We start from the raw sequence: 16,595 nt of genomic DNA, 5'->3' as shown, positions 1-16,595 counted from the left end.
CATCTTGGGTAGTCCATAAATGCAAGGAATGGCTTCTCCAGGATACAAACGGTAATATTGTTCACGGGTGATGGTCTTGTCCTTCTGTAACTGTTGTAGACATTCTATGACCTTTTTCTTGTATCCGCTGGTTGGGTCTCGTCTCATTGTCTCATGTGTTTGTGTCCATTAGTAGTGTGTTGACTTTGTTCTGGTAGTCAGCTGTGCTTGCTCAGAGATGTCACAGCCTTCCTTTCTTGGATGGTGAGGTTGGAAGGGGGGGCCTTCGCATTAGAAAGGGCTGCAGATACCTTTAGTCTGAGCTGTTCCGCTTCTGTTTCTGTTAATTTGTTTTTCCCTAATGGCCGATTCTGTGACTGTGATGAGGTCTACTATAGGTAGTTGCTGTGGTGTAATGGCGAAGTTTAATCCTTTGGCCAGAACGTCTTTCTCTGGTTGGGTGAGTTCCCTATCTGACAGGTTTTTTTCACCCATCTGTTGTCTGTTTCAAGTGTTGTGGGGTTGTTGTCCTTTCTCCTCCAAGACAATTCTCCTGTTCTGTTGGTGCAGCTTGCTCTGGACTGTAGGTTTTGGAATTTCCGGGTCTGTCTTTCTTTGCTCTTGTTGTGCTGGGATAGCTGTGCTTTCTTGATGAAGTCCATGACCTTTCCCAGTGCTGTACTGGGCAGATATGTTTCTAGTTTGTGGTGTATGTTGTCCATTTCTTTGTTCAGGGCTTCAATTGTGAAGTGTATCTGTCTCACTCTCTCGTTCAGTAGCTGGTGTTGTGCTTTCTCCAGGATTATTCGACTGTAACGACTGTCGTCACAGCAACCAGGAACACTAACGAACCAGTGGTATCGATGACCCGGGCCAACGACCCCACTGAGGTTAAATAGCTGAGTTTCCCTGCCAGTCAGTCAGAACTGAAGAAGTCCTTTGGATGAGGGACGAAATGTCTTCCAGTATCTTCAACCAAGTCCAGTTGCCCTTGATTTTAACCTTCGTTGGATAACTATGACCTGGATGACTGAGAATCTTCATAGACGTCCTTTGTCTGATGCAATGAGGAGGTCATTAGTAATTTTCACCAGTGCTGTCTCTGTGCTATGATGAGCTCTAAATCCTGACTGAAAATCCTCAAATAAACTATTGCTCTGTAGAAAGTCACACAGCTGTTTAACATATTCTCCATGACTCAGCCAGGTTTCAGTAAGACAAAATAAATCAATATCATAATCTGATATTAGTTCATTTACTAGTACACCTTTAGAAGAGAGAGATCTGATGTTTAAGAGTCCACATTTAATTTTCCTATTAGTTTGCACTATTGCTCTTGTGGTTTTAATTTTTATGAGGTTTTTATGCACAGCTCCTCTTCTGTTTACCTTTTTAAATAATTTCGATGGTCGGGGGGCAGACACCGTCACTATAGGATTTTCACTAAGTAACTCCTGAAATGGAGGAGCAGAGAAGTGTGTTAGACTGCGACTCTGCCTCGTCATGGATTTGGTCCACCAATAAACTTGGCCAGATTTCTAGAAATGAGAGCTGCTCCTTCCCAAGTGGGATGGATGCCGTCTCTCCGAATCAGACCAGGTCTTCCCCAGAAGGTCTGCCAATGATCTACAAAGCCCACATCGTTTGCTGGACACTACCTCGACAACCAGCTGCGGAATGATGACATGCGGCTATACATGTCATCACTGGTCAGATTTGACATCTTAATCTCTAAAATAACCTACAAATACACACCTCTCTCGTGAATCATCGATAACAATAACATCACAGGGGGAAGGGTGCACCGTCACAGCTGTGATACAAATTAAAGACAGCATAAACATGTGAATAAAACATACAACATAATTTAATATACAAGTGTTAAATAAACACGGTTATAGGCACCTTCAGCCTCAGGGTAAGGCCTGTTATTCCTCAGAGCTCCAGTTCTGCAACCCTGCGGTATCACTTCGGTGGCATCATCGATCAACACGGGAGCATAGGAGACGCAGTTAATAGCTATAAAAACATACACAGGTCAATGCATTATATTTAGCGTAAGATGTAAAGATAATATTTACTATGGTGAAGTCAGGTAGAACGAGTCACATTTTTGGTTAACCTAACTTTTTTTTTTTAAAACAAGTAAATCACTTAGACTGCAGTATTGGTATACAAAAATAACCATGTACAGTGGTATCCCCACACGCACAAGCATACCACTCAACAAGCATTCCACTATACATGAATTTACCCTATAACAAATTTAAATAATTAACTTACCATCATGCGCTGGTTGTTCTCCGTCAAATAAATTATGTTCTTCTGTAATACAATAAACTGCTTATGTGAGGTTACATTCTCTGAGTTTTTATTAGCCTACTAGTCAATATTGCATAAATATGAAACTTTTTTTTACCTAAAAAATGAGCTATCCGCTGTCTCCTGCCTTCTACATTATCAGGCACGTAGTTCAGAGCTGTTTGAAAGAAACTTTTATATTAAAAAGAAAATCAGATAAACCGGCCAACAGGTGTAATACACAATTATAACTAATTTGAGGGGTTTAATTTACCAGCAACAAGCGACATCTTGGTTAGGATCTGAAGTGAAACAGCAGCAACAGCAAAAATGCATCAGAGGTTCCAACTAAAAAGTGAAGCCTTGCAGGAATGTCTTTAACCCCGTCTTATACCCCCAAAACACGTCCTATTTTCACACATATGTCTTATTTATGACCTTTTATTACCTCAAACCCTTCCCCATTCGCATCAAGACATCTCTGAAGTGGAAAAGGGAGTCCTTAGAATTAGTATGATAGACTATATATAAATTGTGTTCCAATTATACATAGAACCTTGTGTCATAACTCGTTGAATTAGAATTTATCTATCAACATTTATAAGAAATAGATCTAATCTGTTCAATCTCATAGTATCCCTTTTTATATAAACGTTGTGAAAAAGATACACATGATCCGCAGACTAGTCGAGGCATGTCACCGAAGGGGGCCTTGTCATCGGGACCCGTCCCAGACAAATTTTTAGATAAGGATAGATTTAAATAATCACCATTTGTCTCCAGAAGCCATACTATATGTGTTATAATCTATATTATAATAATAATAGTTCTCATTTGCTGACATGAAGATTGACCTTAAAATAAATAAACTCATTGTATATTAATCTTAAACGGCCCACAACTGCGACGAAACACAGACAATTGTCTGTAACATGTGTACAATCGGCATCAGGACACGCAACGTGCTACAGCAGATGTGTAGGACTAGATTAAAAAAAAAAACATTTTGCGTAATCTGATGTTACATTAGATCACCATATATCTGACTTTTGACAGAAGAAGGTAGCGATCTCATATGTAGCCTATGCATTACACCTATAGGATGTCTTTCCAGGGTCGTGGCGATTGATTCATGCAACATCTGAAACCAGACTTAGCACCATGTAGACTAGAGACCATAGTAACTACCCTACATTGATCAGACAGATGTCTTTTACATCAAGGTTTACTCTTTCATCTTAAGCCGACAGAAGTCTGCTTTTGACAGGTTGATGGGATCATTTCTCCCTCCCTCCATGAGAAAGTTCGCAGAATCATGCATAGTAAGTTCACAACGGCTCACAAGGCTAAAAGCAGATCTACCCATAATAATATTTATATCGATGACTATCACCTGTCTTCGAGAGCCATCTGTTTTGTGTTCTCGCGCTTAAATCCCAAATCACCATATGCTCTTCGTAATACATAGTTTCTGATAACCACACCACCTCACATAGACCAAAGTACCCTATATTATGATAAGATAAAACATCAGAACTCCACATTCACAGTTTTATCCCGCAATACCAGTCAGGTTGACATTATGGTTTATGCAAAGATAAGCTAGATGATAGTGAGTACACATACGCATATGCTCGGTCATATCAAACCGACAAATGTATAGCTGTGATACCATACTAATCTTGCATCCCTCAAACCTAAGAAGCGGATCTATCCCCATAATCATATTCATGTCGATGACTGTCACCTTTGTGAGAATCATCTGCTTTGTGTTCTCACGCTTAAATGCATCTCCATCACTAACCCTACCCTCTGCTCTTCGTAATATGTAGCTCCTGATAACCACACTGCCTCACATAGACCAACGAACCCAATATTTCGATGATAAAGATAAAACATCAGCGCTACACTACACAGTTTTTATACCGCAATAACAGTCAGGCTAACATTATTGTCTGTGCATAGATAGATGGCATTGAATACATACACACGCATTTCGCACAGTCGTGTCAAAAAGACAGATGTCTAGCTGTGAAACCATCCTATTCTCATAACCCCACCCGCTGTCACACATAGACAATACCATCCGCAGTTTTAGCCTACACTACAGGCATTCGCATAACAGATCGCATCCTACCTCCTACTGCCATACAGGCGGAGTTTAAAACAAGAACGAAAAATAACACAAGTCTATTTCATTGTTTACAACAAATCACGGGCTATTTCTTTTAACTCATCGCCATCGTTGTTAAGAGCGTGGACTGTTTGTTTAAACATGTATTTAGGTTACACACAGGAGGAAATGCATTTGGTTTACTCTCATTTCAGACGGGGGAATCCATGGGATCATCGGCCTAATGCATGTGTGGGACCCCCTTCGATCAGTGACGTCACTACTCAGGAGGAATGCGGAAGTATCTGAAGTATCTTGTTTACTAGCTAATAATCAAGATGTTGCCAGCAAAACAAAAGAGTGAGTGAGTGAGTGAGTGAGTGAGTGAGTGAGTGAGTATGTTTTTCATGGCTTCCAGTGGAATTTGAGGACCTTAGCCTATCAGCGTTAAAGGCCGTCCCTCAGACATCCCGTGATGCATATCGACAACGGGAGCTTTGATAAAATTTACTGAAAAACCTATTTGTATGAAATACTGAAGATGCTTTGTAATTTACGTTTTCTTTAATGTTTCTGGTTAGAATATAATGTTTTGTCTGTAATTGTCATTCCTATGACAATTCACTACTGAAACCATGAGTGAAGGGGCTGTTTAATTTGATGGGACTGGTGACCGGACAATGCATTGCCAAGTTACTGTTAAAACTGCCATGGCTGATCAGTCGGTCTAATAAAGTGCAATTGCAACATTATTAGCGATTACGTGCTGTGGACAAGATCTTGTAAATTCATATTGGGTTAGAGATGTTATGTCGGCTCAGACTAGTTGGTACAGTAATAGTCTGCTATGGCGGGCGCTGTTAAAAGAAAAAACCCCAGAAAACAGCGCTAGTCACGTCAAACTCTCTGAAACTTTGAGCAACTAATAATGCTTATGGTGTTTCATTGAACTAGACATGTGATTGCGCCGCTGTGGCCCCAAGGTGGGCTATGTTAAAAGATAAACCCCAGAAAATACTTCAATTCTTACACAAATAACAACTCACCACCACGAAAGCAAGACTCTGCGAAAGGATTATAAATATGCTATACTTTAATTAATTTATTTGTATATAGATAATATCATGAATTTCTCGAGAGCGCACAAAGCTGCCCTTTATTTACTACTCCACTGTACATAATTCCAAAGGTAATAATAAACACCATAATATTAACATAAATGTACAAGATATGGCTGCAGAACGTATGTGCGGGCATACTTGCCGAGGCCCAGCAGGTCTTATTGCTGGCAGCTTTTCTGTACAGGTAACTTAAGCTTTTTATTATCATAGCAAGGTTTTCCACATCTATGTGTTTTCTGAATAATATATACACACAAATACCAATTTGTTTACTCATAAAAGAAGGAGCTGCCCTCATAAATAGTGGACTTAAAACAGCTCAATCCTGACAGTTTTTCCCTTGTGAAAGCATGAATGTTGTTAACACATTTTTGTAACTGTTTAACAATAATTCATGGAGGTAGGAACTGCTCAGGCAGGTTTGTGCACTCAAATGTTACCACATTTGTGAGCTTACAGAGGACGACATGACAGGATGCCAATAACAATGGTGAACAACTGGGTTTGGTGAAAGTTTAACGAAAAAGCCAAAGTAGTCTGTTTTTGTTTGCATACTATTGTAGAATATCAGCCAGAACATTATGTAACATGGGCTCACAGACCTGACGTCCCGAGAAGACATTCTCTGCGTTGACAGCCTGTTTTTTTCAAAAATGTAATTATGTATAATAGGGGATGGACACTATTCTTCTCTGGAGTTGCTCAAGGTGTGAGGCGCCAGGCGGGTGTGGGGATACTCACAAGTCCCTGGCTGAGTGCCGCTACGTTGGAGTTTACTCTGGTGAACGAGAGGGTCGCCTCCCTACGCCTTCGGGTAGCGGGAGGGGGGGGAAACTGACTGTTGTTTGTGCATATGCACCAAACAGCAGTGTAGGGTATTCGGCATTCTTGGAGACCCTGAATGGAGTTCTGTATGGGGCTCCAGCAGGGGACTCCATAGTTCTGCTGGGAGACTTTAAAGCGCATGTGGGCAGTGATGGAGATACCTGGAAAGGCGTGATTGGGAGGAACGGCCCCCCTGATCTGAACCCGAGTGGGTGTTTGTTGTTAGACTTCTGTGCTAGTCATGGATTGTCTATAACGAACACCATGTTTGAGCATAAGGATGCTCATAAGTGTACATGGTACCAGAGCACCCTAGGCCGAAGATCGATTTTGTAATCGTTTCATCTGATTTGAGGCCGCATGTTTCAGACACTCGGGTGAAGAGAGGAGTGGAACTGTCAACTGATCACCATCTGGTGGTGAGTTGGGTCAGGGGAAGACTCTGGACAGACCTGGTAAACCCAAATGGGTAGTGTGGGTGAACTGGGAACGTCTGGAGGAGGCCCCTGTCCGTGAGATCTTCAACTCAAACCTCCCGCGGAGCTTTTCTGGCAGGTTGGGGACATGGAACATGAATGGGCAATGTTCAAAACCTCTATTGCTGAAGCTGCAGCGGAAAGTTGTGGTTTCAAGGTCTTAGGTGCCTCAAGGGGCGGTAACCCTCGAACACCGTGGTGGACATCGGTGGTCAGGGAAGCCGTCCGACTGAAGAAGGAGGCCTTCCGGGATTTGTTGTCTGTGAGGACTCAGTTGCAAGGCACCGACGGGCCCGAAGGGCTGCAGCCTCTGCTGTGGCAGATGCGGGTGTGGGAGAAGTTTGGAGAAGACATGGAGAAGTACTTTCGATCCCGATCCCGGATAAGTGGATGAAGATGGATGGAAGGTAATTATGTGTTGGCAAGGGCGTCACTTTGTTGAGTGGTTGGGGCATAAGGGCTCAGATAATGGCTGCGACAATGCACAATATTGGGTTCAAGAGAACTTGATGAGAAGTTTAACGCCATTTTGAAGAAATCTTCAATGCTGATATTTTTGATATGACATTTTGTGTGTTAAACACTTAAATTCCTGTATTCTGGAGAATAAAACCTTTCCCAAAACATTTTCATTTGTAATTTAACATTTTTTGTTGCAAGCTATTTTTCACAACATTTTAACAAGTTATGCTTTCAAAAAATGGTGGGGACATTTCCCCAGTGTCAATGACACCTATGGTTTTTGGACTTACTACAGACCTGCCAAATTTGAGGACCTCATAAAATGTTCTTACCTTGACGGCTTCCGGTGACGTCATGGTCGGAACAACAGGTGACGAGGCTCTGTCAGAAATAAGTTAGACGACAGTGACAAATGTAGATATATAAAGCTTTCAGGGAGGAAAATAGCCCGGGAACAAGATGATTACCACATCGAAAACGAGAGGACAAGGAAAAACAGGACATTTGAAAGAATCCGACAATAAACCATCGAACACGAACAGCGCTAGCTTAGATGCTACTAGCTGTGAGGAGCAGGTAGCACGTGAGGGCGAAATGTCTTTGATACAAGAAATGAGAAAACTTCGAAGAAAACAGCCAGGGACACACACGAACAACAAGGACCCTTGAGCGCTTGGAAAAGACTGTGATAGATATTAAGGAGCAGCTCAGGGACCACCAGCAGAGGATCGGTGAGCTGGAGAGGAAAGTAAGCGATGTGGAAGATGCAGGGGCAGGGCGACACTGGGTGATATGGTACTTGCTTCAACGCAAAAAACAGCTCACAGCTGTCTGTGAAGATCTACAAAACAGGCTGAGGAGAAACAACCTTCGAATATTTCACATACCACAGGACAGGACACGTGGAGATGTGGTTGAGTTTGTGAAAGCCCTGCTTCCCAAAGTACTGACGCTACCACCCAATCTGGACATTAAAATTGAAAGAGCTCACCGCTCACTTCAGTCCAAACCGACAGATCCAGCGGCTCCCCCCAGATCAATTATTGTGAGATTCCTCAATGCAGCGGTGAAAGATATTGTTTTGCAGCAAGCATGGAGCCAAGGAAAGGTGATGTTTCAAGACAAGAGGATTTTCTTTGACCAAGATTATTCTCCTGAGCTACAAAAGAAGCGAGCTAAGGTTCACGCAGTTGTCAAGCAGCTAAAGCAGAGGGGCATTCAGGCAAAGTGCATGTATCCAGCACGACTGAAAGTTAAGATGGACTCGGGAGAAAAAAATTTTCCCTCGCTGACAAACGCCGCGGATACTTTGAGAGAGATGGGTGTAGAGGTGCAGTGCGGAGAGAAAGAGCCCATCGAAGAGAAACTAACTGGAGGATGGAACATCAGCGCAAAGAGGAGAAGAACCAACAGGTTGGCGATGGCTGATTTGAAGGCTATGATTCAGGAGGAAGATGAGGATGAGTAGTCGGAGGTATACAGCAATTAAAATTGATTTCGGCTCGATTTCAGATTAGGGCTGCTAAAGGTACACACAATGTTGAGTGCGCATAAACATTGCATAGACTGAGAGCAATAACAACATAATACAAAATAAAAAAGTAAAGTCACAAAGACAGGCTCTTGATGGCTACATGAGTGGTTCACACTCACTAAGACCTTTCTTACATGTTAGTGTAATACTGGTCATTATTGCACACTGGGTGCTTTTCTCCAGAGGGATTAGGTCACCTCTCTCTGTCCCATTATCACCAGGGGTCAGACATGGCTATAGTTTATTCTCTGTGTCTGACGGGAATTGTGGAAGTTCTGCTTTATGTTCATAATGTTAGTGTTCTGTTTTATCTGAGGCAGGTTGCAAATTTCTTTTTGGTCGACGTGGTACATTTGGAGATAAATTATTTTATCTGTTTTGGTCTAAAAGATGCTTATGAGAGGTTCGGGTGGTGTTACATGAATCAGCATAAATACAATGGTGGCATTACTTAATTTAATTACCTACAACATAAAAGGAATAAACAACCCAGTTAAAAGAAAAAAGATACTGGGACAGTTGAAGAAAATGCAGTGCTCTATAGCCTTACTTCAGGAAACTCACCTCACAGAAACAGAACACCAAAAATTAAAAAGAGAATGAGTGGATCAGGTTTACGGTAGCTCTCATGGGAAACAGAAAAAGAGAGGGGTAGCAATATTATTTAGTAGGTCTGTGTATTTTCATTGTGAAAAGGTTTTCCAGGATACAGAAGGTCGCTATGTTATGGTCATAGGAAGGATTGCTGGTGTTAAATTAACTGTTTTAAATGCCTATGCACCAAATGAAGATTGTCCAAAATTTTTCAAAAAGCTTGCACATCTGGTAGCAGATCATGGGGAAGGTTTTTTTTTTTAATGGGGGGGGGGGGGGGGGGGGGGGGGGGACTTAAATTGCGTACTGAATAATAGATTAGATAAATTACCACCATAATCAAAACCTCAAAGCAGAAAGTCGAAAAGTCTAACAAATATGATGAAGGAATTAGGGTTGATAGATGCTTGGCGCTACATTCACCCAAAAGAGAGGGACTTCACCTATATGTCACAAGTGCATGGAAGCTACTCATGGCTGGATCGTTTTTTGGTATCCAAAAATGACTCATACAGAGTTAACAACTGTGTTATTGAGCCAATAACCACTTCAGATCATAGCCCAGTACAAATGACAATTGATTTGGGATTGGAGCCCTGTATGAAGTACTGGAGAATGTTTCATTATTGACAGATGTTAACATAAGAGAAGAAATAAGGTCAGCAATACTGGAATACTTTGCTTTGAACGACAATGGAATGGTCTCACCTGCTGTCTTATGGGATGCAGGAAAAGCCACATTAAGGGGGAAATAATATCTATAGGCTCAAAGTTAAAGAAAGACAGACTTAAAAAACAAGTAGAATTAGAAACTGAAATCAAGAGATTGGAAAGTGAACATAGGCGAAGTGGAAAACAAGAAGTATTTAATAAACTTAAAGAGAACAGAGCCAAGCTGGATGGGATTCTGACCTATAAGGCGGAGGGGGCCCTTAGATTTATTGATAGAAAATACTATGAGTTGGGAAACAAGGCTAGCAGGTTATTATCTTTTCAACTACAGAAAGCACAAGCTAGTCGAACAATCCCTAAAATTAAACAACTTCATTCTAATGATGTCGTAACTAGCCCAAAAGCAGTAGCAAATACCTTTGCCAAATACTATGAACACTTATATAAGGGTCAACATCAGGAATTGAAAGAAGAATGAATATGTGATTTCTTTAAAGGTCTTAAATTAGACAAGCTGACGGAGGATGAAGCCTCTGCGTTAGTAGAGCCAATTAGAGAAAAGGAGGTGAAAGAAACAATTTTTAAATTAAAAAATAACAAAACGCTAGGAATAGACGGGTTTGCAGGTGAATACTACAAAGTGTTTGTTGAGGACCTCACTCCGATATTAAGTAAGTTATATAATTATGTGTTAAATTCAGGGAAACCTCTGGAGTCATGGTCGGAAGCTATCATCACAGTCCTGCATAAGGAAGGAAAAGACCCATTGCAGTGTGCCAGTTATCGTCCTATTAGCCTCCTGTGTGTGGATTATAAAATATTAACATCTATTTTAGCAACTAGAGTACAAAAATACATTAGGAAATTAGTAAAACCAGATCAGACGGGGTTCATTTCAGGTCGCCAAGGGACAAATAATGTCAGGAGAGCACTAAACCTGCAGTTACTTATGGCGAAGGACACTCAAACGTCAATGCTTCTCAGCTTAGATGCTGAGAAAGCATTTGATCGGGTAGATTGGAAATTTTTAGAACAAACACTAACGGAGATGGGCTTCAGCGAAAAATTAATTTTTTGGTTTCGGCTGTTGTATAAGAATCCCAAATCAAAAATTAGAGTTAATGGATACTGCTCTGATTTTTTTGATGTAGAGAGAGGCGTAAGACAGGGTGACTCTCTCTCACCCATTCTCTTTGCTCTCAGTATTGAGCCTCTAGCGGAGGCAATAAGACAGGATGTCCTGATCGAGGGGGTGGAAGATGGTGGGGGGAAAGTCCATAAAATTTCTCTTTTCGCTGACGATATTCTGCTCTATAAAACATCCCCTTACCTCGATACCTCGACTGATGCAATGCCTGAAAGAATACGGAGACATTTCTGGATACAAAATTAATCAAAATAAATCAGAGGCAATGATGATATCAGGAATATGGCCTAAACAACTAAACAAGATGGTGTCATGTCATTGGTCTAAACAAGGATTTAGGTACTTGGGGATTATTATCACACCTGAAACTACAAGACTTTTTGAGGCGAACTATAAAAAGCTAATTAATCAGATAAGGAATGACCTGGTTCGTTGGGAAGTTCTCCCTTTATCTCTGTTGGGAAGAGTTGAGACCGTGAGGATGAACCTGCTCCCACGTCTCCTATTTTTATTCCAGTCGTTGCCCATAAGAGTCCCAATTTCCACTTTTAATATGTTAAACAAATTAATTTCCCAATTTGTATGGCAACACAAAAGGCCCAGAATTAGACTTAAAAAACTTAATTTGGCTAAAAATAAAGGAGGTTTGGCCCTGCCAAATATAAAATGTTATTACTGGGCAACTCAACTAGCAGCAATCGTGTCTTGGATCAGAGGAGGTGAGGAAGCAAAGTGGACTCAAATAGAGCAAGGGGAAGTTAAGGGTACACGGTTGTCGGTCCTACCCTTTATAGACCTAAAACATGTTAATAAATTGAAAATTGAAAATTAATGGATAAAACATACAATAAAGGTATGGGCAGAAGTAAAGAAAATGCTTAAGGATGTTGGAACAATGTCTCGAGCTATGCCCATAGTGGGTAATGTAGATTATCCACCTTCAATGAGTGACCATGGTTTTAAGAGATGGGCAGTTAATGGCCTCTTTATTTTCAACCAGCTCTTTGAAGAAGCACACTTAAAGTCTTTCACACAACTTCAGGAACAATTCGATCGAAGTGATTTCTATAGATATTTGCAAATCAGACATTACATTACAAACCATAAGGAAAAAGAAAGAATTGGCAAAATCCCAAATAGTATAGAACAATATTTTATCACAATTTTGGAAAAACGCCTCCCTGTTGGTAAACATGTTTCTCATCTTTATAAAAGACTGTTAGCAGATATGGTTGGAAACACTTACAATATTAAGGAAAAGTGGGAAATGGAAGCCAATACAGTAATAGAGGAGGAGTTATGGGATAAGCTCTGTTATAGGTGCCACAAGGGAATTGACAGTCAACAATGGAAGGAATTTGACTGGAAAATTAAAATGCGTTATTTTCATACTCCTCTGGTCATTTCAAAATTTGTAAAAGATCCCTCTGCAGCTCTATGCTGGAGACAATGCGGTAAAACAGGTGACCATACGCATATATTTTGGGACTGTCCAGTAATCCTTATGTACTGGAAAAATATTAAAGAAGAGATAGAGAAAATTGTGAAAAGAGAAGTTCCCTCGAATGCACGTTTTTTCTTACTGGGTGTTATATCAGTTGATGCTGACCAAAGATATATTTTACATATATTACTACTAATTGCCAAAAAAAACATCACTGCAAATTGGAGGTCTGTGGAATCACCAAATGTAACTGAATGGAAACAGAGACTGAAACAGACTTATATGATGGAAAAAATGACTGCATCATTACAATTGAAAACTGACCTTTTTAATCAGAGGTGGCACATTGTTAAAGAATATTTAAACCTATAGTTTTTTTTTGTTTGTTTGTTTTTTGTATATATTACTCTGTGGCTGTATACTAATGTATCACATATGAGCATTCATATTAGGTACAACAATATATATGTATGTATATGTGTGTGTATGTGGGTGTGTATATATATATGTATATGTATTATATATATATGAACAGAATATTTTTATTAATTATTAATTAATTCATCACCTGTCTCAGATATTGTTCCTTGTGTATGTTCTCCGAAAAGCATAAATAAAAAGTTCCAAAAAAAAAGAATAGACCAGTGTTTCACTGTGTGGTATTTGATTATTTTATTATGTTACAGCTAGGTGAAGTTTCCCATGGGAAAGATGCTCGTTAGAGAGTTTTCTTATCAGACTGTCCTTGATAGGCCTTCATCTCAGGACAGCTGGTCCCTACTCCCTTCCTCCATTGGATAGCTGCGTAATACCCTTACAGTATAAAGTCACCTTCTTCTTTGTCTTACACTCTGCAGACTGTTTTGCACTCTGTAAGTTTGTCTGACCCTTTGCAAAGAATAAAACCCTTAAAAGACGTCTGGATTGGAATCTTTATTTCAGAAGACTCACTAAAGGACAAATTTCCATTACAACAGGCTAACCAACCCTCCTGTGTCTGTAGCCTCTGACCTTCTATAAACCAGCGCCTACAATGAATTGCCTCCTTTTTCACAGACAAAATTCAAACAATTAGACAAGCAATCAGTGCCTCCATGTCAGTAACAGGATATGTCTTGTCCCTGTGACCACTTAAAAACAATTCATATAGCATGAGACAATTTTATTCTGTTAACAATAAAAACCTGGAGGACATAATACATCTGAAATCCTCCTCATGCTGCCTTGATATTCTGCCAACAGGTTTTTTCAAACATTTGTCTAATTGCATGGCCTCAGATCTACTACAAATTGTCAACATGTCTCTCCTCTCAGGTTTGTTCCCACAGGCCCTGAAAACTGCAGTCATTAAGCCACTCTTAAAAAAGAGCAATCTAGACAGGTCACTAATGAGCAATTATAGGCCTATATCAAATCCCATTTTCCCATTTTTAAGTAAAATCATTGAAAAAGCTGTTTTTCAACAGTTTAGTGCTTTCTTGGCACTAAATAACTGTTTTGATGTTTTGATCCAGTCAGGTTTTTGACCACACCACACCACAGCACTGAGACTGACATTTTCGCTGTTCTAGCTGTTTTCCGTCCAAAAACTGTGGCGCTTTGTAAATGCGCTGTATTTGCATAGCGCCTTTCTAGTCTTTTCAACCACTCAAAGCGCTTTTACACTACATCTGCAGTCACCATTCACACACTGAGCCTAAGTGCTCAAACAGAAACTAGCGGAACAGCCACCAGGGGCAATTCGGGGTTCAGTATCTTAACCAAGGACACTTCGACACGCAACCTGGGGGAGCCAGGATTGAACCGCCAAGCTTCTGATTAACGGCCAACCCGCTCTACCTCCTGAGCCACAGCCGCCCCAAACTCTGTGAGTCCACAGAGATCGTCTGGCGGGCCGCCATCTTGGTCAGGTCGGCTGCGGTCTTAAGTTTCGTTTGTGTCACGAGATATGAGAGCCGAAGAAGAGTGTAATTTGGCGGAGGCAATCTTTATCGGTCTCTGCTGGCGACTCGTAGGAGCTACACAGACATGCAGGATATGCATCGAGACGAAAAAAATGAGCCCACCCACAGCCCTGTAGGATGGCCCACAGCTTGTTCTCAAGCTGTGGGCCTGTAAAGCATGGGAGTGCTTTTGGTCATTTATATTGGCTGTTTTTATCAATATTTCAATGTTTTGGAAGCTTTATGTTATTTGGAACGTGGTTGTATAGAGAGAAATAATGTTTTGAAAATAACTACCAATAAAAGTGAACATATAAACAGTAAATATGGACAAAACATGGACATTCGCCTGGTATATTTTTGAAAGATTGTGTAATAACTGTTGTATATCATGTTTCTTTTCATCAAATTTAAAGTTACAGTTGTATTGTAGGTGTTTTAGAAGATATTCAGGTGCATTATAGTCTACCTTAGGATGGTTTTGATGGTTTATTGCATCAAAATAAAGTAGTATATATATATATATATATATAGGTAATCACACATGAAAATGACATGTGGAGTTCCCCAAGGCTCCATTCTGGGGCCTCTTGTTTAACATTTACATGCTTCCACTGGCTCAGATTATGAAAAACAACAAAATATGTTACCATAATTATGCAGATGACACACAGATTTACATAACCATATCACCAGGGGACTATGATCCCATACAAGCGCTGAGTAACTATATTGAGCAGGTCAACGATTGGATGTGCCAGAATTTTCTTCAATTCAACAAAGATAAAACTGAAGTTATTGTTTTTGGAGCCAGGGAGGAACGATTGAAAGTCAGTGCTCAGCTTCAATCTGTAATGTTAAGAACCACAAATCAAGCCAGAAATCTTGGTGTAGTCATGGACTCAGACCTGAATTTGAGGAGCCACATTAAGACAATTACAAAGTCAGCATACTATCACCTGAAGAATATATCAAGGATTAAAGGACTTATGTCTCAGCGAGATCTGGAAAAACTTATCCACGCATTTATCTTCAGTCGACTCAACTTCTGTAACAGTGTCCTTACAGGGCTCCCTAAGAAATCCATCAGACAGCTGCAGCTGATTCAGAATGCAGCTGCTCAAGTCCTCACTAAGACCAAAAAAGTGGATCACATCACTCCAGTTCTAAGGTCTTTACATTGGCTTCCTGTATGTCAAAGAATTGATTTCAAAATCCTGCTGTTAGTTTATAAAGCACTAAATGGTTTAGGGCCAAAATACATTTCTGATCTTCTGCTTCGTTATGAACCATCCAGACCTCTCAGGTCGTCTGGGGCAGGTCTGCTTTCTGTCCCCAGAGTCAAAACGAAACAAGGAGAAGCAGTGTTCAGTTATTATGCTCCGTATATCTGGAACAAACTCCCAGATAACTGCAGGTCTTTTAAATTAAGACTCAAAACTTTTCTTTTTACCATTGCTTTTAATTAAATATTTACACTGTGAGAAATGAGTAGGTAATTGAGTGAAAAGATAAAGAGAGCGAGACTGAACGGAGTGAAGGAAGTGGTCTTCAATCTCGCACCTGAGTGATTTGCAGGAACCTCTGTCCACCTGTAAACACGCAGGTGGGTCCAGAGTATAACTGGATCAAAGAAGCCTGCGGACAGACATGTCCTGGTTTCTCTGTAGTGTCCGAGGGTTTTTGGAGTTTCAGTGGACCCAAACATCGCTCTGGACCCCAGTACAGACTAGCTAGAGAGAGTAGATTAAGTGTACTTCTCTGTTTATTCTCTTTTCAAAATAATTGTAACTCAATTATTTGCTCAACCCCTTTTATTTAACTCTTTTAACCCTGATTGTACACTGCACTGTAACTTTTACTGTCCTGTTTATTATTATTATTATTATTATTTTTTAATCCTGTTTGTATTTTCTATTTCAACAAAATTATATTTTAATGTGTATTTTTTCAATTTCCCTATGTTGCTTTTATGTTTAATGTA

The 16,595-nt window shown here is 40.3% G+C and overlaps 1 long non-coding RNA gene across 1 annotated transcript; it reads right to left on the bottom strand.

The window, feature by feature from the left end:
* Positions 1-1,632: 1,632 nt before the first annotated feature.
* Positions 1,633-2,531, bottom strand: LOC123985436. Its single transcript, XR_006828661.1, has 3 exons — positions 2,399-2,531; positions 2,263-2,304; positions 1,633-1,998 (listed from the first exon to the last, which is right to left on the bottom strand). It is a non-coding gene; the product is annotated as an uncharacterized LOC123985436 (long non-coding RNA).
* Between the last annotated feature and the right edge of the window lie 14,064 nt (positions 2,532-16,595).

The sequence above is a fragment of the Micropterus dolomieu genome, linkage group LG17, assembly GCF_021292245.1.
Source record: "Micropterus dolomieu isolate WLL.071019.BEF.003 ecotype Adirondacks linkage group LG17, ASM2129224v1, whole genome shotgun sequence".
NCBI lineage: Eukaryota > Metazoa > Chordata > Actinopteri > Centrarchiformes > Centrarchidae > Micropterus > Micropterus dolomieu.
The sequence above is the reverse complement of the archived record's forward strand: the minus strand, read 5'-3'. Positions and strand labels throughout refer to the sequence as shown.